This window comes from Danio rerio, chromosome 6, assembly GCF_049306965.1.
Source record: "Danio rerio strain Tuebingen ecotype United States chromosome 6, GRCz12tu, whole genome shotgun sequence".
Classification (NCBI taxonomy): domain Eukaryota; kingdom Metazoa; phylum Chordata; class Actinopteri; order Cypriniformes; family Danionidae; genus Danio; species Danio rerio.
This window is the reverse complement of record NC_133181.1, coordinates 21,460,805-21,475,000: the sequence shown is the minus strand read 5'-3', so window position 1 is coordinate 21,475,000 and position 14,196 is coordinate 21,460,805.

Below are 14,196 nucleotides of genomic sequence, written 5' to 3'. Positions count from 1 at the left end.
TGTATATATATATATATATATATATATATATATATATATATATATATATATATATATATTTATATTTATATATATATATATATATTTATATTTATATTATATATACTGGGAAAACAGCGGCTCAAGTTAATGCGTAATTTTACATTTAAAATATTTAAATATTTAAGTATAATAAAATAAGTAATATAATGTGTGATGTTTATACATTTTTTTCTAAACTTTTTAACACGTTTATCAGTTTTAATAGATTTAACAGTGCACTTTTGTGTATGCCTTTTTTTCTTGATCAAGTGAAAGAGTTTGATATAACATTTAGAAGGTAAGCAGTACTAAATTTAAGTTTTAGAAAGAATAATAATCCCATTAATCTGATTACAATACATGTCTAAGTTCAATAAATTTAAGCTAATTATTTATTGTTCTGTGTGCGACTAAAAAGTAGGCAATATCTATGTTTCCATCCAAATATATTACATAAATTTATGTGCAAAACTGGAATATTGTATAAAAGACGTGCGAATAAAGCAGCGTTTCCATCCAACGAGTCAAAGAGAACAAAATCATCACTTCCTGATTAACTGGTGCCAAATATCAACAGTAAAAACAGAATTTACTGTGGTAGAAGAAGCTGCGTCAATTATTTATTTAATAGCCGTTTGAAGCCATGAGACACGGAGACTCTTGACACGCTTCAGATGGGTAGCCTATTTATATACATTAATACTGAAACAGTTAAGGCATTTTAGAATGACTAAAACAACATTTAAGATGTGTTACAATGTGCTCAGCCTGCTGGTTTGTCCATTCACACACATTTTCATTATCATATGATGACCTTTTTTAATGTACGTAATTTGTTCAGTAAAAGTGTTTCAATCTAAGTTTATGCGCATATTTTGTATCGAATCAAAGTTTATCCTGCTCAATTTTGCGTGTTTTTTTATGCATATTTTCAAAAGTTAAGTGCATCATGATGTTTCCATTAATCGTTTTTATGCACATCTCCAAAATGAGCATTAAAATAGGAGGGTGGAAATGTAAGGGTAAGGTGAGAAATACCGCTTCGTCTTTAAAAAAGGGGAGGAGACCGACAGAAACTCTGAGTTTAGAGAATAAAACCTGCTCCTGACCAGGTTAGATTCACAGAGTAAGTTACCACAGTAACTGACTCTGAGTTAAAGTTACCTCTCTTTTAGAAACAGGCTTGACTTACCCTGCATTCTCGAGTTTCACAAACCTGCCATTTTGAAACGGAAAACCCAGAGTTTCTCTCATTTCAGGGTTAAAATACTCAGAGTTTTCACTTAACCTCCTTTCTGAAACAGGCCCCTGGTTTTTTTGTTTTTGCTGTTATGTACTATAATTTATTCCTGTTTGGTATAGCATATTAGTTACAGTAAATAATTGAAATGAACAGTTCTGCCTTATATGTTTCATTGGCAGTTTTATTGATCACTAAGATGCGATTGAATTTAATTTGTGGCTTCGATTTAAATAATGAAAATTGCACAAATTAGATGTGTTTTTTTATTGCCACATAAATCACCTGCACAACTACTTAAAATTTTGATTTTTGTAACAGTAAACATGTTTTTGTGATAAGGTCTGGTTTTGTGGAGGCTCTACTTTAAATTTGAATTAATGAAATTAATTTTATTTAAGTGATGAAAGCTTTTGAGATTTCAACAGTAAACAGAGCTAATGTAAGCTCACTCCTGCTCTGTATAAATGCTTGAAAATTTAGTTGAAAATGTTAATTAGAAAAGTAATCAAAAAGTAATCAAATGTAATTAGTTACTTTACTTTTATAAAGTAATCGAAAATTACTGTAACTTATTACATTTTAAATAGGGTAATTTGTAATCTGTAATTTATTACATTTCAAAGTAACCTTCCCAACACTGTGTGTGTGTGTATATATATATATATATATATATATATATATATATATATATATATATATATATATATATATATATATACCTTTTTCTTGGAACGCAAAATTACCCATTATGCTTTGCGTGTATGGGCAAGGAGAATGCGAAGAACTTCCAGTCGGCAGCTGATGCGATGTCACATTTGATGTCACATTTGGACAGCTTTGGAACGATCGTTTTAATCTATTTTACCTGCTTTTATCCTCTTTGAGCTAATACTGTTGTCCATCAGCACCATCTCCTAGACTGATCATTTAAAGAAATGCGATCTAATAGGATGGAAAACAGATGCTGTGAGGCATTTTCCTCTCGTTGTCATCGCTAAAGTCAACATTTTCTCTTTATTTCAAATATATGACCAACCCAAACAAATGTAATTCACCAAAATGTTTGACACACACACACGTAGCCTGTACTGTGCCACTGACACACTGATTTAATAATTGTGACAAAATGAAAATATAGGCTAGTGTCATTTCGAAATGATAGAAAAACACAAACCGTGGTAAAAACAACACACGAAATAAAACACAAACGGCTCGCGATTGGAATGAACAGCAAATCAGCCAGCAGAGTATCAATAACAGACTTTTATTTGTCATTTTTGGTTTGCTCTCTCTCTCTCTCTCTCTCTGTGTGTGTGTGTGTGTGTGTGTTAAAGAGCCGCTGAGCTAACAGCTGACAGGCCGGAAACGCACACACACTGTATTTCTGACGGCAGACATGTGAACTAGGAGAACGTTTTTCTCGTATTTCTGACGCGCTTGAACCACATGTGACAGATTATAACGGCTTTAACAGACTCAATTCTAGGTTGTGTCACAAAAACACTCTGTTATCCATTAAAAACGTCATTGAAACCCATTTTCGGAGTGCAAATTACCAGATGTACACGCTGTAAATGGAAGTTTTGAGCATTCTACCGGAGGACGCTGGTCGCAATGGCGCCCTCCATGCAGCAGCCATGAAAAAGGTCTACATATGGTTATGTGAACAAATTAATTTGCTTAAATCAGCAAATTTTCAGTTAATTAGAGACTGCAGATCTGCAGTGATTATAATTAGGCAACAATTGCTCTTTAATCATGATCCACACAAAACAGCAAGAAACATTATTTTGTTATTTAAAATTGTATTAATTCAAATATGAAGTAAAAAAATTAAAATAAAATCATAATGTGAAATTCTGGCACAAACCTACAATGATAGTCCTCAACATCCCTTTCAATTAAAGTCTGTTCACTTGGCAGCTGCCACTGGGCAGCTCAGCGAAGAAGTATCTAAATGAAGGGGGGATCATGAAATCTTAAAAACTGTTCAATGAACTAGCAATTCAATTACATCATAACAATTTCTGAACTGACTTTGATTAATTTTTTTTAAAAGTTTAATTCTCTGATCTAGTCAGTGATAATTAATGGTGTAAAATAATGTGTTGTATATTATGTTGAACTTGTAGAGTGAGATCCATCAAACTTTGGTCAGGTTTTAAAAGCACATTGCACATCAGAATCACTCAAAATACAGAGGCATCAAGAACAGATTTGGTTCGTTACAATCTGGCTATACTTACCACACTACCGTTCGTTGTCTGTCTCAATGGATGTTGGTGTGGGTGTGAGAGACAGGGTCTCCGGGTGTTTCTGTGGCTACAGCTGGTGTTCCTTGGCGTGTCCAGGTGGGATCGTTGGTGTCGGACATGGGTCTGGGTTCCAGATCGACAAGTCGAAGTGTTATGGATTTTTGGATTAAGTTTGCGCATTTCGGTGCCACTGCGGAATGAAGGGAACTCTTTGCTGAAGTTTTACTTCTGTAATGCTGGTTTAGTTATTCCACAAGTGTTTGCAAAAATATTAAAAAGAGAAATGTTAATCCACTTAAGTTAATCATTAACAGTTAATCATCCGAGAACAATTTGGAATCTTAAAGTAAAACCAAAGAGTTTCATATGGTGGTCATTTTAATGTACGAAGTATATCAATCAAAAGGTGATCAAATTCATAATCTTTTACTAGACTCTAATTTAAATTTTCTCTGCTTATCTGAAATATAGCTTCATAAAACTCAATGTCTGCAGCATTAGAAGTGCCTGGTTTTAAAATGTTTAGAAAAGACAGAGTTGGTTCTAAGGGTGGTGGAGTTGTGATTTATGTGAAATCTGGTATCCAGTGTTATGAAATTGCCTGGGCAAATGACACAGATCTGGAATGTATGGGTATGTATCTTACTACCACAACAGATGTCTTTTACACCAATGGTAATTTATTGTCCACAGATGTCTTACACCAATGGTAATTTATCGTCCACCATCTTCAAATATTAGTTTTTATGAAAACCTAAAACAAGTATTAAAACAGTGTAATTTTAGTAAAGAAGTCATTATTATGGGAGAATTTATTTTTAATTTAGAGGATATAACAGTTAGAAATCATCTCAAACAAATAACTGATCATTTCGATCTTCAGCAATTGATTAAAGAGACTGTAAGATCAACCAATTCTACAAGATCACAAATTGATTTATTTTTAGTAAGAGAGAATTTTAAATACATTTAATATGTTAACAGGCATATCTGATCACAATTTAATTGTCGTCGCCTAAAAATATTATCTATTAAGAGATAAAATTAAATTCTTTTGTTAGGAAATATGATTCAATGTAATGAATTACTAACTGGAACAGATCAGGATGAAGATCCTGTCAAATTGTCTCAAAAAACTTGAGAGCACAATGATAGATTTTAGCTGTACTTTTAAGCCTCAAAACAACAAACATACAGTACCCTGGATGAATTCTGATATCTTAAAAATAATGAAAAAGCGGGATCTTGCTCTAAAAACTGCAAATCGATCCAAGTTTAGTCATAATGGATAAAATTTCACTATGTTACGAAATGGTGGTAAAGTCTATGAGAAAAGCAAAGGTGGATTTTTTCTTGAGGATAATTGAAGAAGCAAGAGGTAATTCCAAATTAATATGGAACCAGTTGAACTACTTTAAAGGTGATAAAAGAAAATATAGGTCATCACTTAATTTTATGGTAAATGGGGAACTGATAAATAAGCCAGCTAATACAGCTGAAGTATTTGGTAATTATTTTGTGAACTCCGTAGCCTCTATCACACTGTGTTTCTCCTCCAACTATTCAGAAGTTCATCAAGTAAATACAGCATTGTGCCTATATTTTAAAGTGATGATCCACACTCTACTAGTAACTAAACACCTATCAGTAAATTATCTATAGTTTTAAAGATCGGAGAAAAACTGATAAATAAATTACAAATAGCTTAAATAATAGATATTTTTCTTTAGATCCATTGCAGTTTGACTTCAGAGCAAACTACTCAATTGAGATGTCTAATTGCTACTTCACCAAAAAAGTCTTTTTTATATAATAGGGGGTCATTGGGGCTGTGTTTCTTGATTTCAAGAAGGCCTTTGATACTGCAATTTATAGAATTCTCATGTCCAAATTATTAGGTTTTAACTTCTTTTCACAAACTTTGAAATTGATTAAATCATACCTGTCTGTGTGCACAGTGTTATTATGCAGAATTACAAATCTGCCCTTTTAGGTGTATCCACAGGTGTTCCACAAGGATCTTTTTTGCGCCCTTTACTTTTTACGTTACACTAGTTGACCTTACCAGGCTTTTTTACAGTAGAACACTGGCAACACTGTTGTCAGTTAGTCACTGTAATAGTTCGGTTACAGTAACTGGCAACATCTCCATTAAAGGGCCATTAAAGTGTGTTATTGCCTAAATCAATGTTTTCTGCCTTAATGTAAATGTACTTCTCTACAAATAGCAACATAAAGCATCAGAGTAGATGGGACAGTAATTGTTGAAAAGTAATTTACCATTTATAGTCACAGTTACTACCTGTAAAGAGTTCATAAAGTAAATTACTGTAATGTATTCTTTGCACTTCACATTTTCATTTAAATCATTCTTATTTTACAGCAAAACAGTCTTTTTTACAGTTATTTACCGCATATTCTACAGTAAGGGTTATATATCAATGACCTTCCATCTATTTTTCCTATTAATACTAATATACAAATGTATGCAGATGTCACTTATATTTATTCATAGTAGTAATTTACAGTTGAACAGTGTGTATTTTCTTTTCTAAGAATGTGATAGGTTAAGTGTAGTACCAGATGTATTTGTATCAGGGGAAGATTACTAGTTGCATCTGAGTACAAATACCTTGGTGTTTTAATAGGTTCAAAACTATCATTTAAGTCAGGTTAAACAGGTCTGTAACCGGGCCAGACTCAGTTTAGCAAATTTTAGATTTATTCACCGTCATGCAAGGCTGCCCTAATCTATTATGACTCCATGATCATTTCTCATATCATTTATTGTACTTGGTCCTGAGCTAGAATTTCTACTTCGAAGCTACTTGAATCATTGTACAAATAAATCTTAAAAAACCCTTGATTAGAAATTAGTTGAATTTCACCAATGTTCAGCATTAAAGAAATACAACCTGCTTAGCTTGGAAAATCAAATTAAATATGTACATATTTGTTTACTATTTAAAAATTTACATAACCAGACTACACCAATTAATCAGTTTGAGAAAGTTAGAATGACTGCTCACCGAACAACTAGGGTTGGTGAAACATAGGATTGTATTATTCCTCTCAAAAAAGTTAATTCAGTCAGTCTGTATTGTCAGTGACAGCTACTAGGGAATGGAACTCCATCCCACCAACAATTAGAAGATCACTTTTAGTTTTTTTGGTTTCATGTTAAAAATTATTTAATGAAAAATCTGCATTTTCAGCATTTTCATGCCGTTTTTCCTTGGCATTTTTGTCCTCCTCTGCTGCCATCAATTTGTTTTAGGCTTTTTGCTTTTTTATTGTTATTTACCGTGTGTGTCTATATATATATATATATACTGTTCAGTTCTTTTTTTATTATTTGTTTTTGCAAATAAACTGTTAAAATTCTAATTAGAAGATTACAATATAACACAAGTGCAGTACAGTTCTTACCACACCATTTGTTTTTACTCCAGTTTACTGCAACTTATACTGCCGCTGAACTTTATTCTACTGTATTCGAACTGTGTTTATACTTCTTTGCATTGCAATTTTGCAATTGTACTTCATTTTACTGTAGTTATACATCTATAAACTGCTGTTGTATACACTAATAATGCAAAATGAACCGCAAGCTTATCCAGCATATTTTTTATGCAGTGGATGCCCTTCCAGCTGCAACCCACTCACTCATCACTCGGAAACATCCATACACACTCATACACCCTTTGAACTGTGGGGGAAACCGGAATACCTGAATAAAACCCACATAAACATGGAGAGAACATGCAAACTCCACACAGAAATGCCAACTGAACCAGCGACCATCTTGCTGCGAGGCGACATCGCTACCCACTGCACCACCCAATCTCTTACACTGTAATCTCTTACAATTAAAGTCCAGGATTATGCAATCCCTGCATATTTTCCAACTCAGTAACTCTACACTTTTGCAGAAAAAAAAACATAACAGTGTAGGGCAGTGGTTCTCAAAGTGGGGGTCGAACCCCCCGAAGGGTCGCGGGACAATGAAGGGGGGGTCGCCTAGTGATTTCCAAAAATCTATTTATTTTTATTAAACCATAAGAATTACCATATTTTATCCATAACCTACTGAAAAAAATTTTGTTTATAGTTTCTATATACTGTATAGTAGCTTAAAGTCACTAGTTCTATTGGATTGCGACCCCTGAGGTTTTACATTATATTTAAGACACAGCAATAGCGTCAGATGCAGCAGATTGATTTTATAATACCAGGTTAAACATTCTAGCTCATTTACAGCAATGAAATACATTTTTAAAAATTAAGAGAATAGACTTGGGTCTATTGGTGTGTGTGCCATTGCATGCAGGGTTTCTTTGTTTATAACCAGACTTAGAGGATATTGGGGGTCGCGAGTCACTGACATTGTTTGGGAACCCCTGGTGTAGGGGATAGCTGTTCATGCTGCAATTGCAGCTACCCCATTCACCTTGTTTGATGGTTCTCATCAATGTTTTTCCTGTAGTTTTATAGTCACTATTTAAAAAATGTACTGATATTGTTTTTAACAAGTCACCTAGAGTGACTGCCTAGTCGTAGTCTAATCCAGTTTTTGGGGGTACTTCAAGAACGCTGTCACCCTTTTGAGCATCATTAAAAGAACAGATTTGAGAAGGGTCTAGTCTCACTTTTGTGATGAGGCACTTTCGTTCTGTGGGGAAAGTGTAATCTGCCTCAGTGAAGTGCTGGCTGCAAACACATGTGCTGCCTCTGAAGATGTTAAAAGTCGGAGACTGATCATGTTAAATGACATGCACCCACTTCTTCCTGTCATATTTACAGCTGGGAAATGGGTGAAAGCTCAAATATGGTTGACAATCCTTGGGAGGCTACAGTGAAACCTCGATGTTGCTTCAGCCATTGTTGTTTAGACCGGAAACCACTTTAAGCCGTGTCAACAAGCTTGGCCCCCCTCTGGCCATCCTGAATTTGGACGCGTATTTTTGTGTCAAAACGCCACGGAGAAGCGAGATCAGCCATCGGTGGCACACGCTCTCAGTGTCGCACACAGTTGTATGGCGCGCACTCCCTCTCTCTGCTTTCGCGCGCTTTCTTTCTTTCTTTCTTTCTTTCTTTCTTTCTCTCTCTCTCTCTCTCTCTCTCTCTCTCTCTCTCTCTCTCTCTCTCTCTCTCTCTCTCTCTCTCTCTCTCTCCATCTCTGTCTGTCTGTCAGTGACAGACACTTCAGTTCCCCGCATTTGTCAGGAGTTAACCCCCAAATTGACACAGGTAATAAAACGATTCAATTTCAGTCATGTTCATGTTGTGAAACTCTATCAAAATGTCCACTGTTGATGATATTAGGCTTCTGTTTTCAAAAGCGATTTCAAAACTTTTATTATAGGAAGTGAAAGACTTAATTACCTGCTAATTCCTGCTAACTAGGAAAGTTGGAATGATTAGTCAAGTTATTGTATAACTGGTTTGTTGTGTAGATGATCAATAAAATATACAGTAATTCTTTCTTAAAGAAGCTAATAACACTGACTTAAAATAGTTTATTAAAAAAATTAAAACTGCTTTTATTCAAAAAATAAACTATAAGAAATAAGACTTATTATGACTCCAGATTAATTATTTGTGTTTTATAGGAAATACTGTGAAAATCTCCTTGGTTTGATTTAGAAACATAATTTTAAATTATTGGGAGGGCAAAAAACTTCAACTGCATCTATTAAAGTTTACAGGCGTAAAAATGTGCCTTGCTGTATTTGAATGTTAGAAATGTGTTATCCTACGATACAAAGTTACTTGTCAAATAAATGAACACTGAAGATTATTTTCGAGTTTAAGTTATTTAAATCGCTTATTTATGAAGACAGGGCAGCGCAGTGGGTAGGACAAACGCCTCGCAGCAAGAAGGCTGCTGGTTCGAGTGCCGGCTAGGTCAGTTGGAATTTCTGTGTGGAGTTTGCATGTTCTTCACGTGTTGCTGTGGGTTTCCTCTGGGTGCTCCGGTTTCCCCCACAGTCCAAAAACATGTGCTATGTGTGAATTTGTTAAATTGTCCAGGTGTATGAGTGTAAGGGTGTTTCCCAGTCATGGGTTGCAGCTGGAAGGTCATCCGCTGCGTAAAACATATGCTGGATAAGTTGGTGGTTCATTCTGCTGTGGCAACCCCAGATTAATAAAGGGACTAAGCCGAAAAGAAAATTAATAAATGCATGTTTATGAAGACTGCAGAGTGATGCATAAAAAATGACTGAATAATTGTTTAAATAGTTTGTGATGTATGTTAAAGTGTGCCCCCTAAAAGTAGAAGTGGCCCCTGCCCGGCCCCCCCAGTTACTCTGGTCTAGAGCCGCCACTGCTTTTCAGTGCTGCTATATGTCAGATCCTGACAATAAATAAATGATAGAGATATGTGAAATACATTAGTATAGAATATGTACACTAGCAGTAGAATTTACTGCGATGCAATGGGGCACCACCTGAAATCTTATCTAGGGCACCAAATCGATTATGGCCGGGCCTGCATACACTAAGCAAAATGCACGCACTCAAACCTGCAAGGGATTGCACAATCTGATGTGAGGCACAAATTGGTGTTGCCTCACCTAGCTTCCTACCGTAAATTTGAACAGGAAATACACAAAATACAGCAATTTTGAATATAAAATTGATTGAAATTGCATTTAAAGCACAGATCAGTGGACAAAAATATGAAGAAGAAGAAGAAAGTAACGTCCCTGATCAGTAGCAGTAGTTTTTAAACAAGATGTTTTTAGTACTCAGATCCAAGGAGAAGCTTATGCAATAAATTTGGGTTTAGAACAAATAAACAGTACCAAAACTTTTGAATCTGCACAGACTCTGAATCTTGTCTTCAAGCATTTAATATTTTAAGTGTGGCCATCTCATCATTCTCATGATAAGAAGGGAAATGACAACTTTAAAAAATAAACGGTTCAACTATATTTTGTGCTGAATTCCAGGTCATATGGGTCTAGGAGGTAATGAACGGGCAGATGAGGCAGCAAAACAGTGAGAGTGACAGAATGTTTAATTTATCCTGTTTGATTTCTCCTAACAATCTGAAACCTACAATTAAATGAAAAAGGCAAATGGAATGGGACAGCTGCATAAACAATAAGCTATATAAAATACAACCAAATATACATCAAAACCACTTTTCAAATTAAATTTTTGAGACCAGGCATGAACAGATTGTTTATTCCAAATGCCAAATTGGTCACTCTCTGTTGACTCATTCGTATTTATTGAAGAATGAGGCAGTACTAACATGTAATTACTGCCAAACTGATTTTACCATAAAACATTTTATTAGAATGTGAACGTTTTAGAACCATAAGACCATATTTTTATAATGAAATACTTGGATAGATGTTTTTAAAAAACAACAACTGACAACTGGCTATTTCGACCAGAAGACAAGACTTCCTTGGCTGGGGCCATACTACATGCTGCACTTTTCCCCTTTCTATAATTGCTGAGAAGGCAGTGCAGAACATGCTGCAACTTAAGAAAACATATGCAAATAGAAACTGTCTTTATCAGTTTGACAGTGCTGTTGCAAATCCTCACAAATCAAACACAAATAGAAAACAGGCTGCAAATCCTCACAACACATACACATTAAGAATGTTAGATAAATTAATTTTATTCATTTCCATATGTTCTATTTATATTCTTTTTATATATGTATACTTTTAAAGGAACCCAACATTAATGTTGAATGTGTGTGCTTCTTGATATAATCAAATGCTCAACTGTAGTTTCAATTAGTTAAATGTGCCAGTTGAAGGAATATTGTGCTGACAATGATTTGATTATATGATCAATAGGATTCTACCAAACACACTGTTTAGACCAGATGTGGGCAAACTTGATCCTGGAGGGCCAGTGTTATGCATAGTTTAGCTCTAACCCTATTCAAACAGACCTCCCTATAGAGTTCAAGTGAACTTGAAGACACTGATTTGTTTGTTGAGGTGTGTTTGACTAGTGTTGGAACAAAACTCTGCAGAGACACCGGCCCTCGAGGATCAAGTTTGCCCATCCCTAGTTTAGACCAGTGATTAAAGACAATGCATCATCATCTGTTTATATGCCTTTATATGAACTGGACTCAAAGGACTGCCCTTTGAGCAACCAGAATGGAACCTCTTGTGTTCCTTCTGTATTGTTCCCTTGCTGCAAGAACATTAAATCTTTTATTAATAAATCTTCCTGAGTCTTGGAATAATTTTTGATCCTGACAAAGAAACACACTGCAAATTCTTACAACACATGTAAATAGCATAGACTACAATGGGATGAACTTAAAATAGTGAAAGACCCTGCCGGGATTTGCTTATTGTTCAGTGCAGTGTTAATTTTGTTGACGAAAAATGTTGACAAACAAGTTTCTAGCGATGAAAATGAGACGAAAACTAAATCAAAATTAAGTGATCATGACCACAACTATAATCAAAATATACTGGCATTTTTCTTGACTAATAAAAACAAGAAAGAATGTGGTTGAGGGATGTTTTTTGGAAAATATCCAATCAGAACTAATCTTGGTGTGATGCATGACGCACACATGCACATTTGAAAAGTAACTTAACTTTTCCACAGTAAACGCGGGATGCAATTACATCATCATCTATAGAACATCTGTCTGATTAAATTACTGTGACTAAACTGACTAAATGTAAGCAGCTGAGAGAAAAAAAGATGTTTTTGATGTCAAGACAAAACAACCATAAACCATATGGGATGTAAATGGCTGCTAAAAACCACAAATCTTAAGACTTTAGCATGCCAGGGAATCATCCTGAAATTCACAAAAAGGTAAACTCATTTTTTTTATTTACCCGAGTGTGTGCTTTTGCTTAACTGAAATGTTCTTTAGAGAATTTGATCCGTTAGATTGTACATTTACAGTTTTTACATTCTTAAATTCTCATGAACATGACATTCGTTTTTGTGAGGAGTTGTTTCCTCACGTTTCATTTTAGCTGCAGCTACAGTTTAGTTAATCCTGATGTAACTCGCTAGTTTCATGCATGCTGTTTGCTTCTGCTGCTAGCCATTTACTGTGTACCTGTACCACAAAACATACCTTTCGGTGATGATTTAATATTACATTAGATGACAGTTGAGAGATAGCCTCCTACATCATGTAATTAGACAAATATAAAGCTTAAAATGTTAATGCAAAGATTTGATCTAATTAATGCTTGGAGAGTTAAAAATCCTTATAAAAGAGCTTTTACTTGACTCAATATCTAAGCAATCAAGAATAGATTTGTGGTTAGTTTCCCATATTTTTGAAGGAATCTAAGGGTTGATATTTCACTTTGACTGATTATAAGCCTGTACAAAGTCATATTTTTCCTTTGCCAATGTCCTCTAATAAATAGATAACTCTTACTGGAAACTTCACAGCTTTGTTCTGAGACTTGGTATTGTAATTTTTAAATAGTTAATTCATTCCTTTTGGACAAAGGCTAAAGCAGAACAGGCTTGTGGTAAACATTGGGAGTTGCTTAAATTTGTATTGGGCCAGTTCTTCAGAATTTAATGTAATACAATTGCCAAGATCAAAAGAGCACAAGAAGAGGACAACATTTCCCCCTTTGCTTACTTGTGTTCTAAATGTCCTGATAATTTATCTTTGAAAGAAAGTAACAGTCTTTTGAAACAAATTAGATAAACTATATACATTCAAAGCTCAAGGTGCTTTTGTAAGGTCCAGCAGATGCTGGCTTGAGGAAGAACAAAATTTGGCATATTTCTTCAGGTTAGAAAAATCTCTCAATAGAAACCACATTCATCTGTTAAAAATAGGTCATGTTGTTTCTGAAGATTGGCGTTGAAGTTGGCGTTTCTGTGTGGAGTTTTCATGTTCTCCCTGTTTTTGCGTGAGTTTTCTCTGGATGCTCTGGTTTCCCCCACAATCCAAAGACATTTGGTATAGGTGAATTGGGTTAGCTAAATTGTCTGTAGTGTATGTGTGTGTGGATGTTTCCCAGTAATGGGTTGCAGCTGGAAGGGCATCCGCTGCGTAAAACATTTGCTGTATAAGTTGGCGGTTCATTCTATGTGGCGATCCCAGATTAATAAAGGCACTAAGCCGAAAAGAAAATGAATGAATGTTCCAAGTTTTACAAGGATCTTTATAGCTGTCGATTTTGTCATGACAATGTTATATAATTTATGGACACTATAGACAATATTAAATCTAGTACTCCTGACAAAAGTTTCTGTGATTGTCCCATTACAGTTCTTGGGGTTCATGAATTTATTAAATATTTAAAAGTTCATAAACCGACTAGGAAAGATGGTCTTACTTGTAAATTGTATCAAAAAGTTTCATAAAATTTGGCACCTTTTTATTAGAATTATATATGAAAGCATTAGGATGCAATGTCTTCCATCTACCCTAACTTAAATATTTATTACTCTCATCCCCAAACATAAAAAGGACTTATTACTAAGTGACAGTTGGCCAAAATGAACACTGGTTCAGTGACTAGTTGTCAGTAAAGTTGTAGGTGACGTGAAAGGTGAGATTTTTTATTTTTTTTATTTTAATACCCTGATTACAAGATTGTTTTTGCATATTATTAGCTGGAATAAACTGACAATTAACTGTGAAAAGTTATTATATATAGCTAAATTATCTCAATATCCACAACTAAATCTAAT